The sequence below is a fragment of the Sorex fumeus genome, unplaced genomic scaffold (genome assembly GCF_029834395.1).
Source record: "Sorex fumeus unplaced genomic scaffold, SorFum_2.1 ptg000063l, whole genome shotgun sequence".
Taxonomy (NCBI): Eukaryota; Metazoa; Chordata; class Mammalia; order Eulipotyphla; family Soricidae; genus Sorex; species Sorex fumeus.
The window spans coordinates 64,080,391-64,103,189 of NW_026606120.1; the positions used below are offsets into that span (position 1 = coordinate 64,080,391).

Sequence of the window (22,799 nt, forward strand, 5' to 3'; positions counted from 1 at the left end):
TGCCTCTCTGGGATATATTCCCAGGAGTGGTATTGCTGGGTCAAATGGGAGCTCAATTTCTAATTTTTGGAGAATTGTCCATACTGTTTTCCAAAAGGGCTGTTTTCCAAACAATTATCACTGTTGGCATTCCCACCAACAGTGAAGGAGTGTCGCTTTCTCGCCACATCCGCGCCAGCACCGGTTGCTTTTGTTCTTGTGGATATGGGGCCCAGCCCCAAGATTTTAGCAGCCTCTCCTTACTCATCTTTCCCAATGCTGCTGTATTGGAGGCTCTTTCAGGGTCAGGGGAATGAGACCCATTATTGTTACTGTGGTTTTTTTGGCATATTGAATACGTCATGGTTAGCTTACCAGGTTCTGCCATGAGGGCAGTCTCTTGCCAGGCACTCCGAGATATATATATATATATATATATATATATATATATATATATATATATTCTTCCCTCTATATTTACATCAACCTACATCTGAACCCCATAAAATATGGTGTGGCAATCATGGAAAATGGGTAGGGAGTGTCTTATGATGTGTCCAGGAATTGTTCACTCATATGTGAGGCTCGGCCCGAACATGTGGAAAGTGGCCTGGTGCGTAGCAGCGGTTGGGTAGTGGAGGTTAGCTGCCAGGGCTGGGTCCCTTGGGTCAGGAGGGCTCTCACCCGCCCCACTCTGGGGTGCCCTGAATGAAAACAGCCTGGCTCAGAGTCCAGTAGCATGGTTACGGGGTCTCATTTTATACTCCCTTCCGGGAGAAACAGGCATGAGTTCTGGAAGGTGACAGATAAGGAGATTATCTGGTGCCAGCAGGAGATGGTTTATGGGTGTGAACCCCTGGGTCGCTGGACACTGGGGGAAGCAGGCAGAAGATCTCTGTTCCCAGGTCTCCTTAAGCCCATAGTCCAAGGTCACAAAGTTCCGCATTACCTGGGTTCTATGGGACTTCACTCATGCATGAGGCTCTGCCTGAGTGTGCGGAAAGTGGCCTGGAGCATGGCAGCAGTTGGGTAGTGGAGGTCAGCTGCTGGGGCTGAGTCCCTTGGGGAAGGGAGGGCTCTCACCCACCCCCCTCTGGGTTAAAACAGCCTGGTGCAGAGTCCAACCCCTAATATATAAATGAATGGATCACATGCCTTCAGCTTAAGCATTGAATGTCAACTCTTTCACTAATTTGTCTTCTGTTTCCAAATCTGATTCTGATCTTCTTGGCACTAATGCCCAACTATCTGTTTATGAAACCAAATTCATCTCTCAAGCATTGAACTTCATCTCCAATTTTCTAGAACTCACCTCCACCATCTCTTTTCACATCCATATTGGGGCTACTGTCTGTTCTAAGAAATTCTCAAAAAGTCTTCTACTTAAATGTCTCCAAGATCACACCCAGAAACAAGCCTCTCCTGACTGCAATAATATGAGGATTTTCCAAAGACTTATGATAGAGTGGACAAATTTGTGCAGTTAATGATAAGATGTTAGTAAAGTCATTAGGACCCAAGTTGTAAAGAACTTTGAATGCTACGATGTTGTACTTTACGGTAAAGAATAATGAAAGTTTTTCAATATGTTTGAAAAGAAAGAACTTGATCGTGTCCGTCTCTATTTTTAAAGGTCATCCTGGAATCACTTTGGAGAATGGATAAAAGTAAGACTAGCAAACACACACACACACAAAACAAGATCAGTTAGCATGGTAGACAGACTCACTAGTTAAAGTTGCTATGGGTGAGGCAGTAAGAATGGAGAAATACGAGTAAAGATCAAATAGAATTTCAACAATTACAAATTGTGAAGTGATTTTGAAAACACACATACACAGAGATGTCTAGGTTGATATGTGCAGTAGGCTGTACCGTGCCCCTCTATAAGTTATATCTACTTGGAACCTCAAAATGTGATTTCATTTAAAAATAGGTTCTTCATCTGCACTTGTATGCTCATTGCTGCACTGTTTATAATAGCCAAAATCTGGAAAAAACTTGAGTGCCCAAGAACAGATGACTGGTTATTAAAGAAACTTTGGTACATCTACACAATGGAATACTATGCAGCAGTTAGAAAGGATGAAGTCATGAAATTTGCAAACAAGTGGTTCTACATGCAAAGTATATTGCTAAGTGAAATGAGTCAGAAAGAGATGGACAGACATAGAAGGACTGCACTCATCTGGAGAATATAAAGTAAAAGAACGGGAGATGAACATCCAAGAATACTTGAGATAAGTACCAGGAGGTCTGCTCCACAGCTTGGAAGCCAGCAGCACATGTTGGGGGGAAACTCAGCTCAGATAGAGAAGGGAACACCAAGTAAAGGGTGTTTGGAGAACTCGCTCAGGATGCAAGATGCATGCTGAAAGTAGACTATAGACGGAACTCAATACCTCTATTACAAACCACAACACCCTAAAGGAAAGAGAGAGCAAAAGGGAATGCCCTGCCATAGAAGTGAGGTGGAGTGTGGGGGATGGGGTTGTGGGAGGGCTACTGGGTTCATTGGTGGTGAAGAATGGGCACTGGTGCAGGGATGGATAGTTGATCATTGTATAACTGAAACCCAAACACGAAAGTTTGTAAGTGTACACTGTACTTCATGGTGCTTCACTAATTTTAAAAAATTTTAAATTAAAAAAAAAATTAAAAAAACAAAAATAGATTCTTTGAGGATCATCAGTTAATGATTACAGTTAATGATTGCAGGGGGTGTTACTATATCCAGAAACTAGTTACTCTAATGAGAATAGGCATGGACCCAGACAATAAGACATAGAGGGACAAAGAAACAGAGCGAATCTACTATAACCACAAGCAACAGAATATTAGAGCCTCTAAAAAGATTTTACAAAGACTCTTTCCTAGAGACTTCTGAAGAAGCACAACCTTTCTGACACCTTGATTTCAAATTTATAGCCTCAAGAATTTTAAGAGAATAAATTTGTTGAATTAAGACGCCTTGTCTATAGAACTACACTGCAATAGCCCTAAGCAAACCACACAACGATGAGAGTAAATGGAGTGATAGGAAAGATTGACACCAGCGAGACCTGGGAGCAGAATATTTTTTTAAATTAAAATAATGATGATAAAAAGCTAATAGAGGGGCTGGAGAGATAGCACAGCGGGTAGGACATTTGCCTTGCATGCAGCCGACCCAGGTTCAATTCCCAGCATCACATATGGTCCCCTGAGCACCGCCAGGTGTAATTCCTGAGTGCAGAGCCAGGAGTAACCCCTGTGCATCACCGGGTGTGACCCAAAAAGCAAAAAAAAGGAAAAAAAGCTAATAGAGCAGGTTAGGAAGATCTTAATGTTATCTTTGTTTGATCTATACATGGATAAATAGGTATTTTTATATTATTATAATATGATTTTTATATTATTACAAAATAGGTATTTTTAATAAGATATAACTCATTAGATCACTTGTATCACTTGTCATCCCATTGCTCATCGATTTGCTCAAGTGGGTGCCAGTAATGTCTCCATTCGTCCCTGTTGCATGCCAGTGTAGCCCAATGGCATCTTCTCGCTCCAGGAACATGAAGAGCAACAAACCAATCATTCAGGGTCTTGACTAAGAGTCTGACCATCTCGTAGGAGGGCAGCTAGGCGTTTTTTTGACATCCTGTGGAATCCAATCAGTAATGGTTCTAGTCCAGCAGTTGTCTCCAAATCACATTACGTGTTCAGCTCATTTGATTTTCGACACCTTGGCAAACGAGGCAGCATGCCTGATCCTTGATCATTGACAGAGGACTGGTTCAGCACCTCCATGACTGTGTGAGGAATGCCGAGAGTGAGAAAGTCACAAAAAGGCGCCTGCCTTCAGAAACTCTAGAGCTCATTTGCCAACGTGGTTTGGCGCAAACCTCAGGCAATCACAAGCTAACATTCAAGCTTGCAAAGCTATGCAGAGAAGCAATAAAGGAAGACCTCAAAGAGAGAAGAGCAACAGTGCTGGCCAATGCAGCAGAAACCAGGAACACAACGCCCACCTTAGCCTACTATATGACCAAGATGACGTCCTGATGGATCTATCACATCTTCCAGAAGGGCAGTGGAGAAGTTTATCCATGACTTCTAATCGGAACTCGTTAGATAAGTATTTTTATTATCCCTCATCTAGAAGAATTAAGTGGTCATTAGGTTTTTCTTCCTACTTCCCTTTGTGTTGCTGTTGTTGCTGTTGTGATGACATTTATTTGTGGTGCTCTGACTCTCAGCCACAGTACTAAGGGTCACACGTGTTAGTTGATACACTATGCATCATGTAATGTAATATGTAAATAATGTAATCAGCTATGTTAGACACATTCATCCACTTGTAGTATTCATGTGCATTCTGGTCATAGAACTCACTAAGGGTGACTGTGTTGCTCACACATATGCTCTCTGGGGAGCACACACCCCTGTCTGTGCACCTGAGATTTCACACTGCTTCTGAGATGTGGGATCCAGACAGCAGATCTACAAGGACCAGAACAGACACATATGGGTGGCACTGGCGAATCAAACTCAGGGCCTCACACTAGGGCAGGTACTTGGAGCCTGAGATACCTGATTGGCTCCATGGAACTTGTCCAAGATTACCTGTCTAGTAACACAATTAAGGATTTGAGTGTGGCTCAGTGCTTCATATTCTGTGTGTTTCCTGACATACACCAGGCAGACAGCGGAATAATATGATTATAGTGCAAAGAGCCTGCAGGAAGTGAAAGGGAACAGTGCTTGGACATCGGTGCAGATGCTCAGGTCCTGAGGGAATTCTTTGCCTCTGTCAGATACCTCCCTAGCCCAGAACTGGTTGCACATTTTTTTACCACTCTGTGCTTCATTCTACACATACAAAGACATCCTGACTTAGGCTTCTAACCACACAAAAACACACAGATATCAACGCCAAACTGCAACAGTCATGATGGTAAATCCATCAGGCTTAGTGAGTGAAGGAGCTAGCCCAATGACCCAACAAGTAATATAGCAAGCTATATAACCTCTCTGATAATGAATTTAGAATGGAATTTTTCACGGTGCATAAGGAGCTCAACAAAACTGTAGAGTAGTATGATTGTATTAAGTTCTTGAAGAATAATGAGATATTGAATTTAAGAGAAGTCACCACATGCAATTAAATGAAGAAAGTTCTGTCATGAACATGGACCCTTTGGTTTGATTTTAAAAGAAATCTGTTGGCTAGAGAGACTGCTAACACAGGTTCTATCCCAGAGACCACATATGGTTCCCTGAGTTCTGCCAGAAATGATCCCTGATTATAAAGCCAGCAGTAAGCCCTGAGATTGCTAGTTATAGTCAGCCACAAAACAAAACAAAACAACAACCAGGGGCTGGAAGAGCCCCATGCAGAAGTGACATAAGGATTGAGAAGTGTTACTTCTATTTGGGGAATATCTACCCCAGCCACGGCATGATGTTAATCCTCAATAATTGCAAGATGTTCAGATTCTATAAATCCAAGTCTTATAAAAACATTAAGAAGTAGCACAACCCTTGCAAAGACTGGTGGATGAAATCCTTCAGGAAAGCAGCCGGCACAGAGCTTGCAGTGGATAATGCATTTGAACTTGAAAAACGAAGTAATAACCCTATCAACTACCAGTGAGAGCTATGGAATAAAACTATCGACACAATGAAGAGAGTCAAAGAGATCTAGCAGAAATGGTAAGCTAAATTTGTAATGAACAGGTTGAAGAAACATAAAGAACTACAGAAAGTCGAGTACATCAAATAAGCAAAGTAAAATATCCATCTCATCCGTGTCCCTACTGCAGGCAGGCAAAGGAAGCAGTTGGAAGGAAAAATGGTAGAGGAATTACAACAGGATATGGACATGGACAATTTTTCTTAAAAATCCCACTGCTTATAATCACTTCTATGCAGCCATTTGAAAATCTCCTTTGGAGACTTAGAACTTCAAAATTATTGTTTCATTTTGTCTTAAGTAAGTTCCTTCAAAGAAACTGTTTCCCGGAAGGGGAACAAAGACACGTGGGTCCCAGGGCTGAGATCTCCAAGCCTACTCAGATCGGGGCTGAGCATCCTCCACCCAGATCCTCCAAATTCCAATAGGCGGAGGTCACACCCACCAACTGGCCCCCTGGCACAGTGTAAGCCCATCAATGGCCAAGATTCAGAGACTATAAAACCCAGCTCCCAGAAGCTGATGATATGATGACATCTTATCATCTCAGTCCTACTTTGGACAAACTGGCAAGCTACCGAATGTAACTTGCCCACACGGCAGAGTCTGGCAAACTCCCCGTGGCGTACCCAATATGCCAAATACCAGTAACAGTGAAGGGTCTCATTCTCCTAACTCTAAAAGAGCCTTGTATATGGCACTTTTTTAAAAATCTCAGGGGTAGGACAAAGGAGATGTTACTGGGGCCTGCTCAAGGCAATCGGCGAATAACAGGATGGTCGTGATCGTGATCGTGAAGTTCCTTCAAATGAAAGGTTTGAAAATTCACCTATATTGCTATCTCCAAAGCACAAGTGAGTGTAGATGTTAGGTTGTATCTCAGTGTTAAACCGTCACTGCCAAATATACTTATGTAAGTCTTGAAAATTCTGTTGTAAATAGAAAAGTTCACTGAGATAATAAAGTGGTCATACTGTTTGGATATTGGCAGCATTTACAAATAATTGATAACTGATATGACTCAGTGGTATATAAAACTTTGTTTGCCATAAAATAGTTCCTTTATTGATGTTGTAGAAGGGAAATACAAGAACTAATAATCTGTGATGCTTATGTAAGTTTTTATTTCTTTTTCTTTCATTGAGCTCTCAGAAAATTATAGTACCACTGTCTGTAGCACTGTCCTCCCGTTGTTCATCAATTTGCTCTAGCAGGCCCAGTAACATCTTCATTATGAGACTTTTTGTTACTGTGTTTGGCATATCGAATACATCACAGTTAGCTTGCCAGGCTTTTGCCGTGAGGGCAAGATACTCTCGGTAGCTTTCTGGGCTCTCCAAGAGGGGCAGAGGAATCGAACTCAGGTTGGCCATGTTGGCCACGTGCAAGGCAAATGCCCTACCGCTTTGCTATCCCTCCAGCCTCTCAGCCTTTTGACAAAGATCAAGTGTAGAAAATTATAGTAGGCTCATAAATTGAGACATAATTATATTGAACAAATTTGACCCAATTTAGTTGGTCTGATAGGTTGGGTAAGAGTTGAAGAGTGTCCTGGGAATATATCCCAGAGAGGCAAAAATGTATAGTCGAAGTGACATCTGCACTTGTTTGTTCATTGCAGCACTCTTTACAATAGCCAGAAACTGGAAGAAACCTGAATGCCCAAGAACAGATGACTGGTTAAAGAAACTTTGGTACATCTACACAATGGAGTACTATGTAGCTCTTAGAAAAGATGAAGTCATGAAATTTACATACAAGTGGTACAATATGGAAAGTATCATGCTAAGCGAAATGAGTCAGAAAGAGAGGGATAGACATAGAAAGATTGCATTCATCTGGGGGATATAAAGTAACAAAGTATGAGATTAATACCCAAGAATAGCTGAGATCAGCACCAGGAGGATTACTCCATAACTTAGAGGCCTGCCGGGTATCCTAGAGGAAAGGGCTGTTCAGATAGAGAAGGGAGCACCAAATAAAGGATGTTTGGAGGATCCTCCCAGGAGGGGAGATGCATGTCGAAAGTAGACTATGGACTGAACATGTTTGCCACTCAATGCCTCTTTTGCAGACCACAACACCCAAAAGGAGAGAGAGAACACAGGGGATTGCCCTGCCACAGAGACAGGGGGGATGGGGGGATGGGGGTGGGAGGGATATTATCCATGGTGGTGGAAAATGGGCACTGGTGGAGGGATGGGTATCTAATCATTGTATAATTGAAACCAAAGCACAAATATTGTAAATCTACAACTTTAAAAAAAATAAAATAAAATAAAGGGGGAAAAAAAAAAAAAGAGTTGAAGAGTGTGTCCCTGAATTGGCATTATACTATGTAACTTAGATAATACACAACTCTAACTTGATATTGTTTCCGGTAACAGAGCTATGTTTCCAGTTTCATAGTGATTTTGAAGCAAAGGGGTTCATATGCCTTTAAGAAAGTTTTTATATTCCTGTAAAACAAACAAACCAAAAAACCCAATCAGACACCATTTACTTCCCACTTACTATTCCATAATCTCTAGTTGGGGTTGGTGGGTGGCCTTAAGTCATTTTTCCTCATCCAGAATACAGAGGGATTCTAAACAAGAGGGAACCAGAGGAGGGGTGCAGGGGCAAGATTTAGGATGTCAGCAGAGGCTGTAGTTCTTTTACCACGTGGGTCTCAGAAACTGGGGTGGGGTGGAGCGGGTGGCCGGAGGTGGGGTGGGAAGGCTTCTCCAAACTAAGAACTGCTCACATCTGCAAATAATCCTCTTAGCCAAAATTGTAGTCAGTTATTTTACTGTAGCCTGCATGCCTGCAAAGACAGATAAAAGAAAGCAAATAAAATAAATTATAAGAGACTGCATGGGATAAGGAAAAGCAGGCAGTGGGTGGGAAATGAGAGGGAAAGGACTGAAGCACTCTGCTTGTTGATGCACTACACACAACGGGGGGTGTGCACAGAAGGCGTTGGTGCATGTGCCCACTCGCAGAAATGAGAGTCTGTGCACACACAGCTGTCCCTTCCATTTCTCCAGCACTTGGCCCAGAGGGAGGTGTCTTCCGGATGGACTTCTCTGAAGGAAGAGATGACTTCGAAGGCAGATCTCAGCCACAGAGCATGGCTGTGGGGACAGAGAACTTTCAGGGGCTCAAGCTGTGTCCCTGGGAGCCTCTCAAGCTAGTGCCCTCCGGTTTGGAACTCTGAGCTGGCAGGGAGGCTCCCAACTGGGAGAGTTTCCAGAGTTACCATCTTTGGGGTTGCTGAGCACATGTTCTCAAGGCGCGGAGAGAAATATTGTTCGGGAGGAGCAGCAAAAGGGCAGAGGTTGCCTCTCTCAATGAAGACTGACCTTAAATTGTCATTTTCATGGGAATAAATTGACAAGAACAGCTTGATGGCATCATATTTGATGGGAAAAGACCCGCTCACTTCATGTTCTGCTTGCTATGGACAATGTTCTGAGGAGGGCAGAACAAAGGCTGAGAGAGTAGCCACTGGGGAAAGAAGGATGTGAGGTCTGGCCCCAAAGAAGGGGAACTTGTATCCCCTAGTCTGGTTGGAGTGTCTGAGGTTCTCATAAGCAGTTACGGAGTAACCTGGAAGATAGTCAGAACTCTGATCAGCTGTATCTCTCACTCCAAGAAGCATGGCTTGAGTACTTTCTCAACTTGGGGGACATAATTAATGACCGCAGGTCTCCTGGGGCCGTATTTAGGCAAAAGGAGGGTTTTGTGGAATTTTTTAATAGCACAAGTCTCCACCTTATCCCCTCTGGGAGGTCACTGACCCTTCAGCACTAGGCTGTGTTCTGGAGGAGAATGAGAAGCAAGCATTTTTTCAGGTGTGATGATGAAAGCTCTAGTAGGCTCATGTGGGAGAATAAAAGTCCTATCTCAACCATAAGTAGGTGTATGTTGAAGAAATCAGAGACTATTTTCTTTTTTTTTAATCTAAAATATTTATTACATTAATACAGTAATTTTATTTCTATGAATCAATTCCATAATAAAATGTAAACATTTATAAAACACAGGGCTGGAACGATAGCACAGCGGGCAGGGCATTCGCCTTACAAGCGGCCAACATGGCCGACCCGAGTTCGATTCCTCTGCCCCTCTTGGAGAGCTCGGCAAGCTACTGAGAGTATCTTGCCCGCACGGCAGAGCCTGGCAAGCTCCCCGTGACGTATTCGATATGCCAGACACAGTAACAACAAAGTCTCCAATGGAGACGTTACTGGGCCCGCTCGAGCATTTATAAAACACAGGTGTTATTCAGAACTTAACTTTTTAAAAAATGGATCAAATAATTTTATAGTAATTGTGGAATCAGAATAAACATAATCCAGTAGAGAATCATGTAAAAACATTGCAAAAATCATCCCTAACAGATGATCCTTGCTATTTTTTTTATTGAGTCACCATGAGATACAGTTATAAAGCTTTCGTGATTGAGTTTCAGTCATAAAATGATCGAACAGTCATCCCTCCACCTGTATACATTTTCTACCACCAATTTCCCCAGTATTCCACCCCATCCCAACCCTTCCCTTGCAGAGGCTATTTTGTTTTCTGTTCCCCACCTCATCCCCCCTCTGAGACAAGAGAAACGGGACCCACATTGCTGAGGCCTCAGAGTCAGTATAGCTGCCTAAGATATTTCCAGGTTCATGTTAGAAGTCAGTATTGCTGATGCAAGGGTGACAGAGTGTTCACAACAAGGGGCTACTAATCAAGAGACTGAAGATTAAGGGAATTGCCTTCTGGAGCCCTTCCAGCAGAAGAGAAGGCAACAAGCATTTGTTCTGTCACCTGGCTTACACAGGGTGCTGGAGAATATTAATGTTAGCAGTATTCTGAGCTAAAACTGCTATGCCAAGGTCCTGTTTCTATTCCACAGCTGGTCACCACTTTCTCTGATGTCAAATTCTAATCTGACATCTGACTACCTTCTATCCTGATGTTATGGTAAACCCAGGATTTTACCAGTTCCCTTGCACCCAGTATTTCTCAGACTCCCCAAGGCAGGTTAGCATGCCTCTCAGGTCTATTCCATTTGTCCCATGTCACCTCTGTCAACTCTCTGAGATTAGATCTTCTTTCTGTAGAAGAAACTTCTTAGCATCTCATGATCAGTGTGTTAAAAATTCATTGCCCCAATAATGGGCATCATTCTACCTCTATTTTATATTCAAGCACAAGCAAGACCACTCTGTAATGGAAATCACTTTGTGAAGGGGGTTACAACATACACAAAGAAAAGCAAATGCTGCATTCTGGATGTAGCTATTTCCATGGCTCACAATGGTACCCACATCCCTACTTTCTGCTTCTCAGAGTGTTTCAGAATCAATCAGTTGTCCTAAAGTGACTTCTCTAGGCTGCATCTTCCTTTATTAGAACCCAAGATATCTAAATTTTCTAGGTAATTTCATGTACCTAACTCCAAAAGAAAAGAAAACAATCTCAGTGATATGATTCTGAACACAACACAGACTACTTTTAAAATATATGTAGAGCAATTTGATTCTAATTATATTTCTAATTTTTCCAACAATGTGATCTTGATCAAACTATTTTCTTTTTCCGTGGTTTTATTATCCTTAAATTGAGACTATAACATCAAGAACAATGCAAATAAAGCCAGAATTTGGAAAAAAGTCGAGTGCCCGAGAACAGATGACTGGTTAAAGAAACTTTGGTACATCTACACCATGGAATACTATGCAGCTGTTAGAAAAGATGAAGTCACAAAATTTGCATATAAGTGGATCTACATAGAGAGTATCATGTTAAGTAAAATGAGTCAGAAAGAGAGAAAGAGATGGACAGACAGAGAAGGACTGCACTTATCTGTGGAATATAAAGTAACTGAATGGGAGATTAACACCCAAGGATAGTAGAGACAAGGACCAAGAGAATTGCTCCACGGCTTGGGAGCCAGCTCACATGCTGGGGGAAAAGGCAGCTGAGATAGAGAAAGGACCACCAAGTAAAGGATTCTTGGAGAGCCCACTCGGGATGGGAGATGTATGCTGAAAGTAGATTATAAACCAAACATGAAGGTCACTTATTACCTGTACTGCAAACCAAAACACCCAGAAGGAGAAAGAGAGTAAAAGAAAATGCGCCTGCCACAGAGATGGGATGGGGGAGGGAGATGGAAGGGGGAGAGATACTGGGAACATTGGTGGTGCAGAATGGACACTGGTGAAGGGATGGGTACTCGATCATTGTATGACTGAAATATAAGCATGAAAGTTTCTAAGTCTGTAACTGTACCTCACAGTGATTCATTAAAAAAAAGAACAATGTAAATACTAGAAATTATATAAAGTGGCTTAGATAAATTATACATAAAGTTGATGTTAGTATGCCACCCTGAACGCGCCCGATCTCGTCTGATCTCGGAAGCTAAGCAGGGTCGGGCCTGGTTAGTACTTGGATAGAATAAGCAGTCAATAAAATATGATTGCTGTTATAACTATTGTCACTGTTACTATTGTGATAAAAGAAAACTGGAGATAAACCTGCCTTTCCACTCTGCTTTGGAATTTCTGGATACAACTGAAACAAGAATCACGAATCACGAATCATGACCATCCTGTTATTCGCCGATTGCCTCGAGCAGGCCCCAGTCCTTCATCCTAGCCCTGAGATTTTTAAGAAAGGGCTATATTCAAGGCTCTTTAGGAGAATGAGACCCATCATTGTTACTGGTATTTGGCATATTGGGTATACCACGGGGAGTTTGCCAGACTCTGCCATGTGGGCAGGTTACATTCGGTAGCCTGCCAGTTTGTCCAAAGTAGGAATGAGATAATAAGATGTCATAATAAGATGTCACGCGGCCACATTTACGGCTGCGCGGTTTTGGGAGCTGGTTTTTATAGTCTCTGAGTCTTGGCCGTTGATGGGATTACATGGCACCAGGGGGCCAGTTGGTGGGTGTGACCCCCGCCTACTGGAATTCGGAGGATCTGGGTGGAGGATGCTCAGCCCCGATCCGAGTAGTAGTAAATATAGTCTTATACTCACAAAAATTGGGTCCTACTTGATGTACAGACAGAGAAAAACTTGATATCTAGTAAGTTTGTGAGAAATTTTATCTAAGCATTTAAGAAAGAAATAAAATTAATTTTAGTCAAACTCAGAGAAGAGGGAAATAAAGGAAGCAACTTAGTCTTGTACTAAGTTCCTCATTGGTTGGGGGAATTTCTTTCCCTTTCCCTTCTATTATCCAATAAGCCTTTCTACTTCCAAAAAAGAAAAATAGAAATAAAGAAGCAATTCTAGATATATATTTGGAAATCTTTATAATTTTGATGTTGACTTAAATGCACCAAGTCTTTATTAAAAGATAACATAGATAAATCAATTCCCTACACTTGAACATAGATGCAAATATTATAAATATAATATTACTAAACCAGGTCAGAGAGATAGAACAATGGGTATAGTGCTTGCCTTACATGCGGCTGACCAGGGTTCAAATTCAGGTATCCCTTATATTTGTACCCCAGAGCCTGCCAGGAATGATCCCGAGCACAGAGTCAAGAGCTCAACTGGGTTGATCCAAGAAGTAGAGAGAAGGATGCCTACTACAAGGTAGAAAATAACTCAGAGCTAGATATGCAGTAGTTGGGCAACCTTGAGAGAGGCAGATCTCATTCAAGATGCAGCTCGCTTTTACTGATGCTCCTTTTCATCTCTGTGGTTTACACTCAGAGAACTCAGGACCAGTCTGATGAAAGGTCAAGTGGCAGCTTTGTATCTCCAATGCCCTCTGTGCTTTGCAGAATAAGACTATTATAAGTGTCTGTTAGAGATAATAATTCAGGGAACTATAGTCCCAGAGGCAGAACTAATAAGCTTTATTATTCTTCCCTATCCTCTCATCATTAGAGTGGAATGTTTTTTAAAAACACTGAGATGATGAGAGTTAAATCTCTCAACAGACTCATAGTGTGTTGACTTTACTTTTCCCTGTACTAGTGAAATTAACTTAGCAATAATTTCCTGACTGGGGAAGTAATAGGACAGCTTCACTTTCCCAGGCTTCCTCCCTCTTTTTGGTGCATTCACATGTTATTTTGTTCATTCCCTTCTCTTCTTCCTCAGGTTCTTCTATCTGATTTGGCTGGGAATTATTTTCACATTTTACCATTGTTCTCTTAACTTTCTGTCCTTAGAGAATTCAGTTAATGAAAGTTTAAAAGACTGCAAGACTTATTCCACCATAGGCTACAGTTATGTATAAAACATTGACATTTGATTTAAAGACAAAGGGCATGAGTTTGAAATATAAAAAGAACGTAATCTTAACATCCCTGCCTACCACAATTTAGGAAAAGCACATATTTCTTTTTTCTCATTTTCCATCGTGCTCCCAGCTTCACAAATTCAGTTTCCTTGGGAAAATTTCCTGCAACTCTGGGAAGCCTCTTTATGTTCTTTGAATGAAGACAGATCTGAATGAAGCTGCAAGAAAAAAAAACAGGAAACCACAGAATAATAAGGACCTGGCTTTTACATTATTTACATAATTTAGAAATTATCTTACATAATTAAAATTAATATATAACATATGTTATTATAGGGACATAATTGTGGTACATCATTAAATTGTATATTTCATAAATTACCTTTCATAAATATGAATCCTAAGAAACTTTAGAGGGAATAATCCACTTAATGCTAAACTTCTTCATTGGAGAACTACATATCCTAAGAGAAAGACAGGAAACTCCCTCTGAACATTTCCTTTTCCAATGAGAAGATAGAAAAGATTTCCAGGTCCTGGAAAAGCATCACAATTGCCAGTTTCCCTTTCAAAGGACAAGAAATAGTTACTCTTCCTCCAACTCCACTAATTAAAATGGTAACAAGAAGAAAGTATCCTCTATCCCCATTGGCTGCTGGAAGTCATGAAATCATCCTATGATTGTAAGCCAGTTGGAAAGAGATAGTAGCTGTTGAAAAGTAACACTGTGGTGACCTGATTTTCTACTTCCTTGGAGCACCTATATATTTGGTCTCTGATTTGCTGAAGAGGAGAGTAAGGATATGTAAAGGGAAATGGGAACTAAGTCAATCCGTTTAGAAGCCAAGTTATGGGGCCAGAGAGATAGTATAGTGGGTAGGGTTGCAGCCAACCCAGGTTCAATCCCCAGCATCCCAATCCTTTTAGGAGTAATCTCTTAGTGCAGAGCCAGAAGTAAGGCCTGAGCACTGCCAAGCGTGCCCCCCCCCCCCCACTTTCCACCCCATAACCAGAAAAGCACAGAGGAAATTCTGAAGTCATGATCCTTTGTTCAGATGCTTTGGGATTTGTTGCTTTTTAAACGGTGAAGATGTCTTGGAACTAGTCTACTTCAGGCTACAGGATCGTGTTGTATAGAAGCTTGAAATATTATAAACAATGATTATAGATTCCTTTTCCAGTTGGAAAAGAGTTATGGTAAGAATTAAGATAGTATCAGTGAAGTACTTAGGAAGTAACATGTTTAAGGGCCCACAAGAACAAAAATAATGGTTTCTATTGTGTAAATTTTTATTGTTTATTTTCCAATGGTGTTCTTTATCCATGACAGTAAGGCCTTTCTATTTTATCATCACCGACTTCCAAAAACAGCAAGACACCAGATTTCTATAATCTTCATTTTTACCATTATCTTCATTTTCACGAACTTATTTACCAATGTGTTCAACAAATAGTTACAGAATATCTATTATATATCAGGTTAATTACCAAATGAGAGGTTCAGTGATGGGTAAGTGCGAGGCCCCAGTTCTAAGAAGACTTAAAGCCTGGTTGGAGAACAAAGATAAACAAGCAACTCAAGCATTCAGCTGAGAGGAAAGCAGTCATGCCCATGTGATTAAGCAGTTATAAGCTTAAACATAGAAAGCAGAGCAGGGGACTTACTGAGAAACAGTCCTTGGAGCTGGGGGCAGTGGGGAGGAAGTTGGTAAAGATTTCCAGGAGCAGAGGAAGTTTGCACAGTCCCTTGGATTAAAAAAGGATTCTGTCCACCAAGTCCAAAAGGGACAAGGGGAGAGGCCATTCCAGCAGCCTGAACAGAAGGGGAGAAGCCACGAGGCCATGAGTCACCCAGAAGTATTAGTACAACTGCAAATATTGTGTGGTGTGTGTGTGTGTGTGTGTGTGTGTGTGTGTGTGTGTGTGTGTCTGGAACCAGGAAGCCAGAGTTTGGCCAGGACAAGGGGTGGAGGCTGCAGTCGGATCTGAAAAAACCTCCCTTGCCTCATTAACCTCCCACAGCCAAAGAGAGGCAGCCAGAGGGGCTCAGGAGTAAAATCCCAAAGCCTAATATAACAAGCACGGTAAAGGCAGAACCTCCTGGCATCAGCCTTGAGTGGGACACAGCCTGGAGAAACGCCCTGTGCACAAGCCCATGTCTAAAACTCAGGAACTTGATTTTTGTTTTTGCTGCAGGAGTGGAATTAGAGCACACACAATGCCCAATGTTGAAACTCCCTGTTTGGAAGGAAGAACAGTTGCACATCTGGGAAAGGTTAGGGTCAAACCTATAAACGAGGGGAGCGGAGCACAGTCCTCTGAGACACTCAGTCTGTGACGTCAATTGCTGCTGGGTTTGGACAGAGGCTGCTCCCCACTGCAGTAGTCAGAGAGCCATTAAATTTGCCCGGCACCCGAGTGTTTATGTGGAAAATGTGAGGCCAGGAAGTTTCTCCTAATTATGATTTGGAGGTTGTCAAGTAACTATTCTTTAATTGTTCTTTTCTGTCTTTTTCCCACTTTTTCAGTTCCACTCATTTCCTAGTTTTACTTTTTTCAACCCCCCCACCACCTCCATTCCCACCTTATAAAAAAGAACTATATTTACTTCTGTGCCTTCTCTGTGTCGGTTTATCCCTCTGCATAGAGGCTGTTGCTGTAACCTCCCAGTCCCCCATGACTGGGCGGTGGGCCCAGCTGGGAAATGAGCTCTCAGCACATGGGCACATCTAACATCATGTTTTGATTCCCTACTTTCTTCTCTGTGGCACTTCAGGGCACAAACTGCTCTCTGCACACACCATCGTGTCCTGCCCCGAACCCAAGTTAAAAAGAGACTGGAAACAAACCAGCTGTTTGCTTATCCCTCAGGTATAAATCAGCTCTGCAGGAAAAAATAGCAGACACCAAAAACTGTACATTGGAAATAACTGAAGACCTGGAATACCCCCAAACCCCATTCTGCATTCATCTTATTCTCAATCTTTTCAAGGTCATTGTCATTGACTCAAAACAATGACTTGCTAAGTTGAAGACTCACATTATCCTATTTAATTCTGAGTCATGTCAAGGTACCCTGTGCTCCATTGTCAAAATCAAGGGTGTAAGTCATAAGAGCTTCATCTAATGATCAGTTAGAATTCACTCTCAGAATTCTTGGCAGCATCTCTTAAGCCCACAACTTCTTTTCTGTTTATTTAATGATTTACTCCAATCATCTGCTGATCAACCCCTTCCCCCAGTAAGTTCTGCTGAGAATCTTGAGGAAGGAAGAGAATATGTACAAATACAAAAGCTCAGGTTAATACCAGTCTCAACCATGCTTAACCTGAGAGGTAAATTGGCAGGGGAAGAGGTGGCGGGCGGGGGGAGGGGGGGGACAAAGAGAGAGGAGAGAGGGAGAGAGAACCTAATTTTAAGTCTTTTCTTTGTACTGATAGAATATTCCTTGTTAAAGGTAATATCACATCTTGAGTAAACTGTATGACATATTTTTACATAGTAAAATGTAAAAAGTATGAGGGGAGAGAGATAATCTTTATATATCTTTACATCTATACAATCGCCACCCAGATCAAGATATAGAAATTTTCTATCACCAAGAAGTTTCTTTTGTGTTCATACAGCCAGTACTTACCCCATAAGTAACGACAATTATGAATTATTTTGGATAGATCTCCCAGGAGATCAGGAGGCCTGGGGGACGCATTGATGGTTCTTGACCAGCAATGCTGGTAATTCAATGCAGTATTGCTCAAACCCAGCATTATCCTGTGTTGCAGTGTGGGGACGTTCTTAACCATACACTGCAATGCTTGGGTACCCCTAGAGCTGCACCCTACAATGCTGGAGGGATCATGTGGTGAAGAGAATCAAACCAAGGTAAGATGCATGGTTGTGCCCTAACACTGTACTGTATCTGGGCCTCCATTACTCTGACTTCTATCACCATTAACTACTTTTGTCTGCCTTTATCACAGTAAATCCAAATATACAGTATCTTTAGTTCTTTTGTTCAACATAATTTTTGTGAGTTTTTTTAGTAATTATTGAATTAGATGCATTGATTCTTTTTCAATGTTGTCATATTTCATTATAAAAATATGCCACAGTGTATCCATTTATGCCAAATTATCACTCGATTATTTTTCATATAAGTTGATTTTTATGATGTCCAGAGTATTATAGCCATTCTTTCAAGTGCTAACAACAGGTCAGTAGACAGCTATACCAGAATTGCAATTGTTTGAATCTCTTTTTTTTGCCTTTTGCCTTATTCCCTGATTCTCTTGAGAATCATAGACACCTTTGTGGGAAAACATATCTGCCAGAAATTTCCAAGGAGATTTGGGATCTATTAATTTTTATTGAGACTAAAGAATTTCAAAATATATTTTTAATTATTTTAAAATATTGTTGTAAAATTATTTTGTGCATAGTACCATAACATAGCTATGATGGTGATGATAACTAAAAGATGAGATGGATGATGATATTCACGACAATAGACAGTACATGTTGAAGCTTCCGGAATACCAGGCACTGCTAAGTATCTTACAAATGTACCATTTTCTGTTCACTACTGAATACTCAGTCTCTGGAACCATGACTGGCACTTTGCAGGCGCTCCTAAAAAGTGTAGTTAACTGGATCCTCACAAATACCTTTTTCAGTATTTGTCATCTTGATTTTAAAAAAATAGAATGTAAGAAACTTTAACTTTTGCCTAAAGTTGTCTAGTATACATGTGGGAAAATCAGATATAAATACCCTTTTAACTGATCCTTGAATAAGCTTTTCTGCTGAGGAATATGTGAAAGGAAAAATGTTCAATCAAGGCAATGAGTGGCCTGCACTGTGAAATAAAACTTAAATAAATTCAGATACAGAGTCAGAGTGTTGTGCTTACTCTAGTTCACTGACCATCTGCTATAGGCAGAGCACTCAGCTAGGTGGTATCAGAGCAAAGAGGAACCTGGTTTTCATCTCAGAGCAAGCTTTATTTTGATCTCATTTGAAGTAAGAAAAATGAAACTTTGGGGTACTGAGTTTCATTTGTTGTATAAAATCGTACATTAAGTTATTCAACCGCCACGCTCTTTTTTGTTGCCTCTTGTTGCAAAGAGGTAAAATATGTTAATGGGTAAAGACAGGCTCCAATAATCAGACCTACAGAGATAAAAATGTAAAGCTGGAGAGACAGGACAAGGGTTAAGGTACTTGCCTTGCACATGGCTAACTCCAGTTCTATCCTTTGCACTGCATATGTTCCCTTAGCACTGCCAGGAGTGACCCCTAAGCACAAAGCCAGAAGTAAGCCCTATGCTAGATGTGGCCCCCACCTAGAAAAGGGAAATATAAATTGAGATCACATAAAAAAACAGTTTTTGCTTATTGGGTACTACTAATTTCTTAAAGCATTGCCTAAGAATTTGTCATGCATTGTCTCATCCAGGAACCCTGGAGTGGGATGGGTGAGCCTACCACCCACCCAAATAGAGCCTCAGCAGCCAAAAACTTCCAGAACTCAATCACTGCCATGCTCACAGATGATCTCCACAGGCTTGGACGAGCTTTATACAAGAGCAAATATTCTGAAAAACTCAGGTATGCAGGACTTGTGACTGAAATCTCCAGACTTGCTTGGAGTCAGGAAGGGGTGACCTTCCCCCATCTCCCAGTTCTTCCCGAAGCTTGGCAGTCACACCCACGAACTGCCTCTGGCATCATATAAGCTCATTAATGGCCATGATCCAGAGACTCACAAAAAATTCTCAGAAGAGCTCAACAAACTGCAGAGATGCCTCCGGCACCCAAAGTCACCATCAGTTAAAAATTTAACTCCAGCTTTGTCCCCCTATTTAAATTTTTGATTTCCTGGAGCATATAGCCACACAACTTTTCATACTCTACACCACTAGGACTACTAGTAATAGCACACCAGATGTACTAGTAGTAGGACACCACATTGGATCGATGTAAAGTAAAAGGCAACCGATTTTGATTAGGATACAAGGCTCAACCTGTAACAACATGTTAGTAATCTCTTATACAAGGGCTTAATGGCTCCACGGTGAGATACAGAAATCTTCACATGCTTTCTTCTAAGGAAACTTTTTTTGATCATTTTTGGCAGATTTTTCAGAACAATCAGTGCAAAATAAATTATTTAGGGTCTGCTATTTGGGCAGGCTTGGGTAGTGATTGGGAAAATTTAAAATAATGGTGGTGGGGAGGTGTAAAGGTGGTGGGATTGATTTGAAATATTGAATGTAATAAATTATTGTGAACAACTTCTAAAATAAATTTAGATTTTTTAAAAAAAAATTTTAAGGGGGCTGGAGTGATAGCACAGCAGGTAGGGTATTTGCCTTGCATAGAACCGACTGGGGTTCAATTCTCAGCATCCCATATGGTCCCCCAAGCACTGCCAGGATTAATTCCTGAGCAAATGAGCCAGGAGTAACCCCTGTACATCGCCAGGTGTGACCCCCCCCCAAAGAAATTTTTTAAAATAATTTTTCATGCGTCATCTAATTTACCCTCACAACAAGTTCTGGGCAAATAACTTAATTTTCCCATTACAGATGAATAACTGAGACAGAGAGATCCTATGGCTTATACTAGATGATAGTGGCACTACTAATGGACCAAGTGAAGTAAAGTCAACCATTTGGCTCCCAGTTGAATGTTATCTCAAGCTTCACTGATTCTTGAAAAATGAAACCATGTTGAAAAAAGCAATGCCAGAAACAACACTAGAAGGCAATGAAATCCCAGAGCTAAGAGGATCCAAATATAACCTATGGCTTGAAGGTTAAATGTGTGTATATGAAGATGGAATGTGACTCCAGAAACAAAACAAAAACATATATCATTTCCCCATTGGGATTAAGGTGTTGAATATGGAACTGAAACAACATGAATACATTTCAGAGAAGTATAGTGACCTTCAAAGTGGTATTTGCATGAGTTTCTATTGGTTCTCCCTTAAAAAAGAAAAAAATCCAGTAATAATCTAAAGAATGGTTTTCATCTAAGTCAGTCTATTGATTGCTAAGGGATCAGAGCTGAGGAAGGTTCCTTAGAACATACCTAATAGAGGGCAGATGGCCTTCTGTTCCTTCTGTTTGGCTACCTTTGCTCTCAGACTTGTTCCCAGGAAAGAATATCCACCCCACCCTCAACCGGAGAATATATACACATCCTGCTAGTTCTGTTTTGCTGAAGAACACTGACTAATGTGTATCTGTCTCTTACTCACATCCCCACCTAAACAGAAAGTTCCTGGGGTGTAAGTGTGTGTGTGAGTGTGAGTGTGTTTGTGTGTGTGTGTGTTGGGGTGAGGGAATGGGACACCTCATTTCCCTAAGATCTAGGCAGGTACAGAGAAAGTACTTTTAAACTTACATAGATTAAATTGAAAGTATTACTAGAATTGTCAAGTTAAATAGAAATTTAGCAATTACTTTCACAAGAGGTGAAGTAAAAACTTTACTTGCCTAGAACTGTGTTTGGCATATTGAATACTCTCGGTAGCTTGCTGGGCTCTCCGAGAGGGGCGGAGGAATTGAACCTGGGTCGGCCATGTTGGCCGCTTGTAAGGCAAACGCCCTACCCCTGTGCTATAGCTCTTTAAAATTTTAAAGACTTGAATGTCATTTCAGGGCATTAAAAAAAATCAGCAACTAGAGAGACACACAAACAAATCTCGGAACCCAGCGGGTTCAGGCAGAAATTTGTCCGGACTTTGCATTAGGCCACCCCAGATAGAAAAAGGTGTTCTCCCTCTGCCTATTCCTCCTGGCAGCTCAGTGGCTGCCATCTTCCAGAGCCCAATGGACATTCAGGTACAGGCCAGCAGTGACAAAACATGAAGGGCCTCACGGGATGGGGCGGAGCTGGTCCTTATCCTCCCCCGCCCCCACGAGACCCTGAGACATCACCCAAGAATGGCCCTTCTGGCTAGTTATTAAGCTTCTCAACGGTCATGATCCCAGAGACGAGACACACAAATGAATCTTGGAACCTAGCGGCTTTTGGCAGAAATCTCTCCAGACTTACGGTCACGGTCACGGTCCTCCCATTGTTCATCGATTTGCTCGAGCGGGTCCAGTAACTTGTTGTTACTGTGTTTGGCATATTGAATATGTCACGGGTAGCTTGCCAGGTTTTGCTGTGCGGGCTAGATACTCTTAGTAGCTTGCCGGGCTCTCCAAGAGGGGCAGAGGATTCGAACTTGGGTCGGCCATATTGGCTGCGTGCAAGGCAAACGCCCTACCGCTGTGCTATCGCTCCAGCCCCCTCTCCAGACTTAATTATTAAAATTTCAGAATTGCAAAATCACACAGCCACAATAGTGACCACATGGCATCATATGCTATTCATAATCATGAATGGAAAAAAATTGTCTAGTGTTGCCTTTTCGGCAGGTCTAAAAATTCCAAAATATAACAGTGGGTCTGGTTTCAAAATATTGAATGTAATCAAAGTAGAGAGAGAGAAATGTGGAAATCATCTACCACACAGGTAAGGGAGGGTGGGAGGGGGGCACACTGGGGTTTTTAGTGGTGGAAAATGTGCACTGGTGAAGGGATGGGTGTTGGATCACTGTATGACCAAGACTTAAACCCTAAAGCTTTCTAACTGTTCTCACGGTGACTCAGTAAATAAATTTATATTTAAAAAATCAGCAATTCGATATTTTTATTTCAAAAAAACTAGATTTCTTTTAAAAACTAGATTTTAAAAAAGAAAATATCAACAGAAATTTCAAGTGGAAATAAAATCCTAAGATTTCTAGTGATTTCCAGTGATTTCTCCTGAGCTGAAGGAATTAAGTTTAACAATAGATCAAGTAAAAAACTGAACAAGGAAATTAGAAAT

At 41.3% G+C, this 22,799-nt stretch overlaps 1 pseudogene; it reads left to right on the forward strand.

Annotated features, from left to right (window-relative positions):
• The first annotated feature begins 1,524 nt into the window (after positions 1-1,524).
• Positions 1,525-5,863, forward strand: LOC130035054 (probable ribosome biogenesis protein RLP24; annotated as a pseudogene).
• Positions 5,864-22,799: the final 16,936 nt, after the last annotated feature.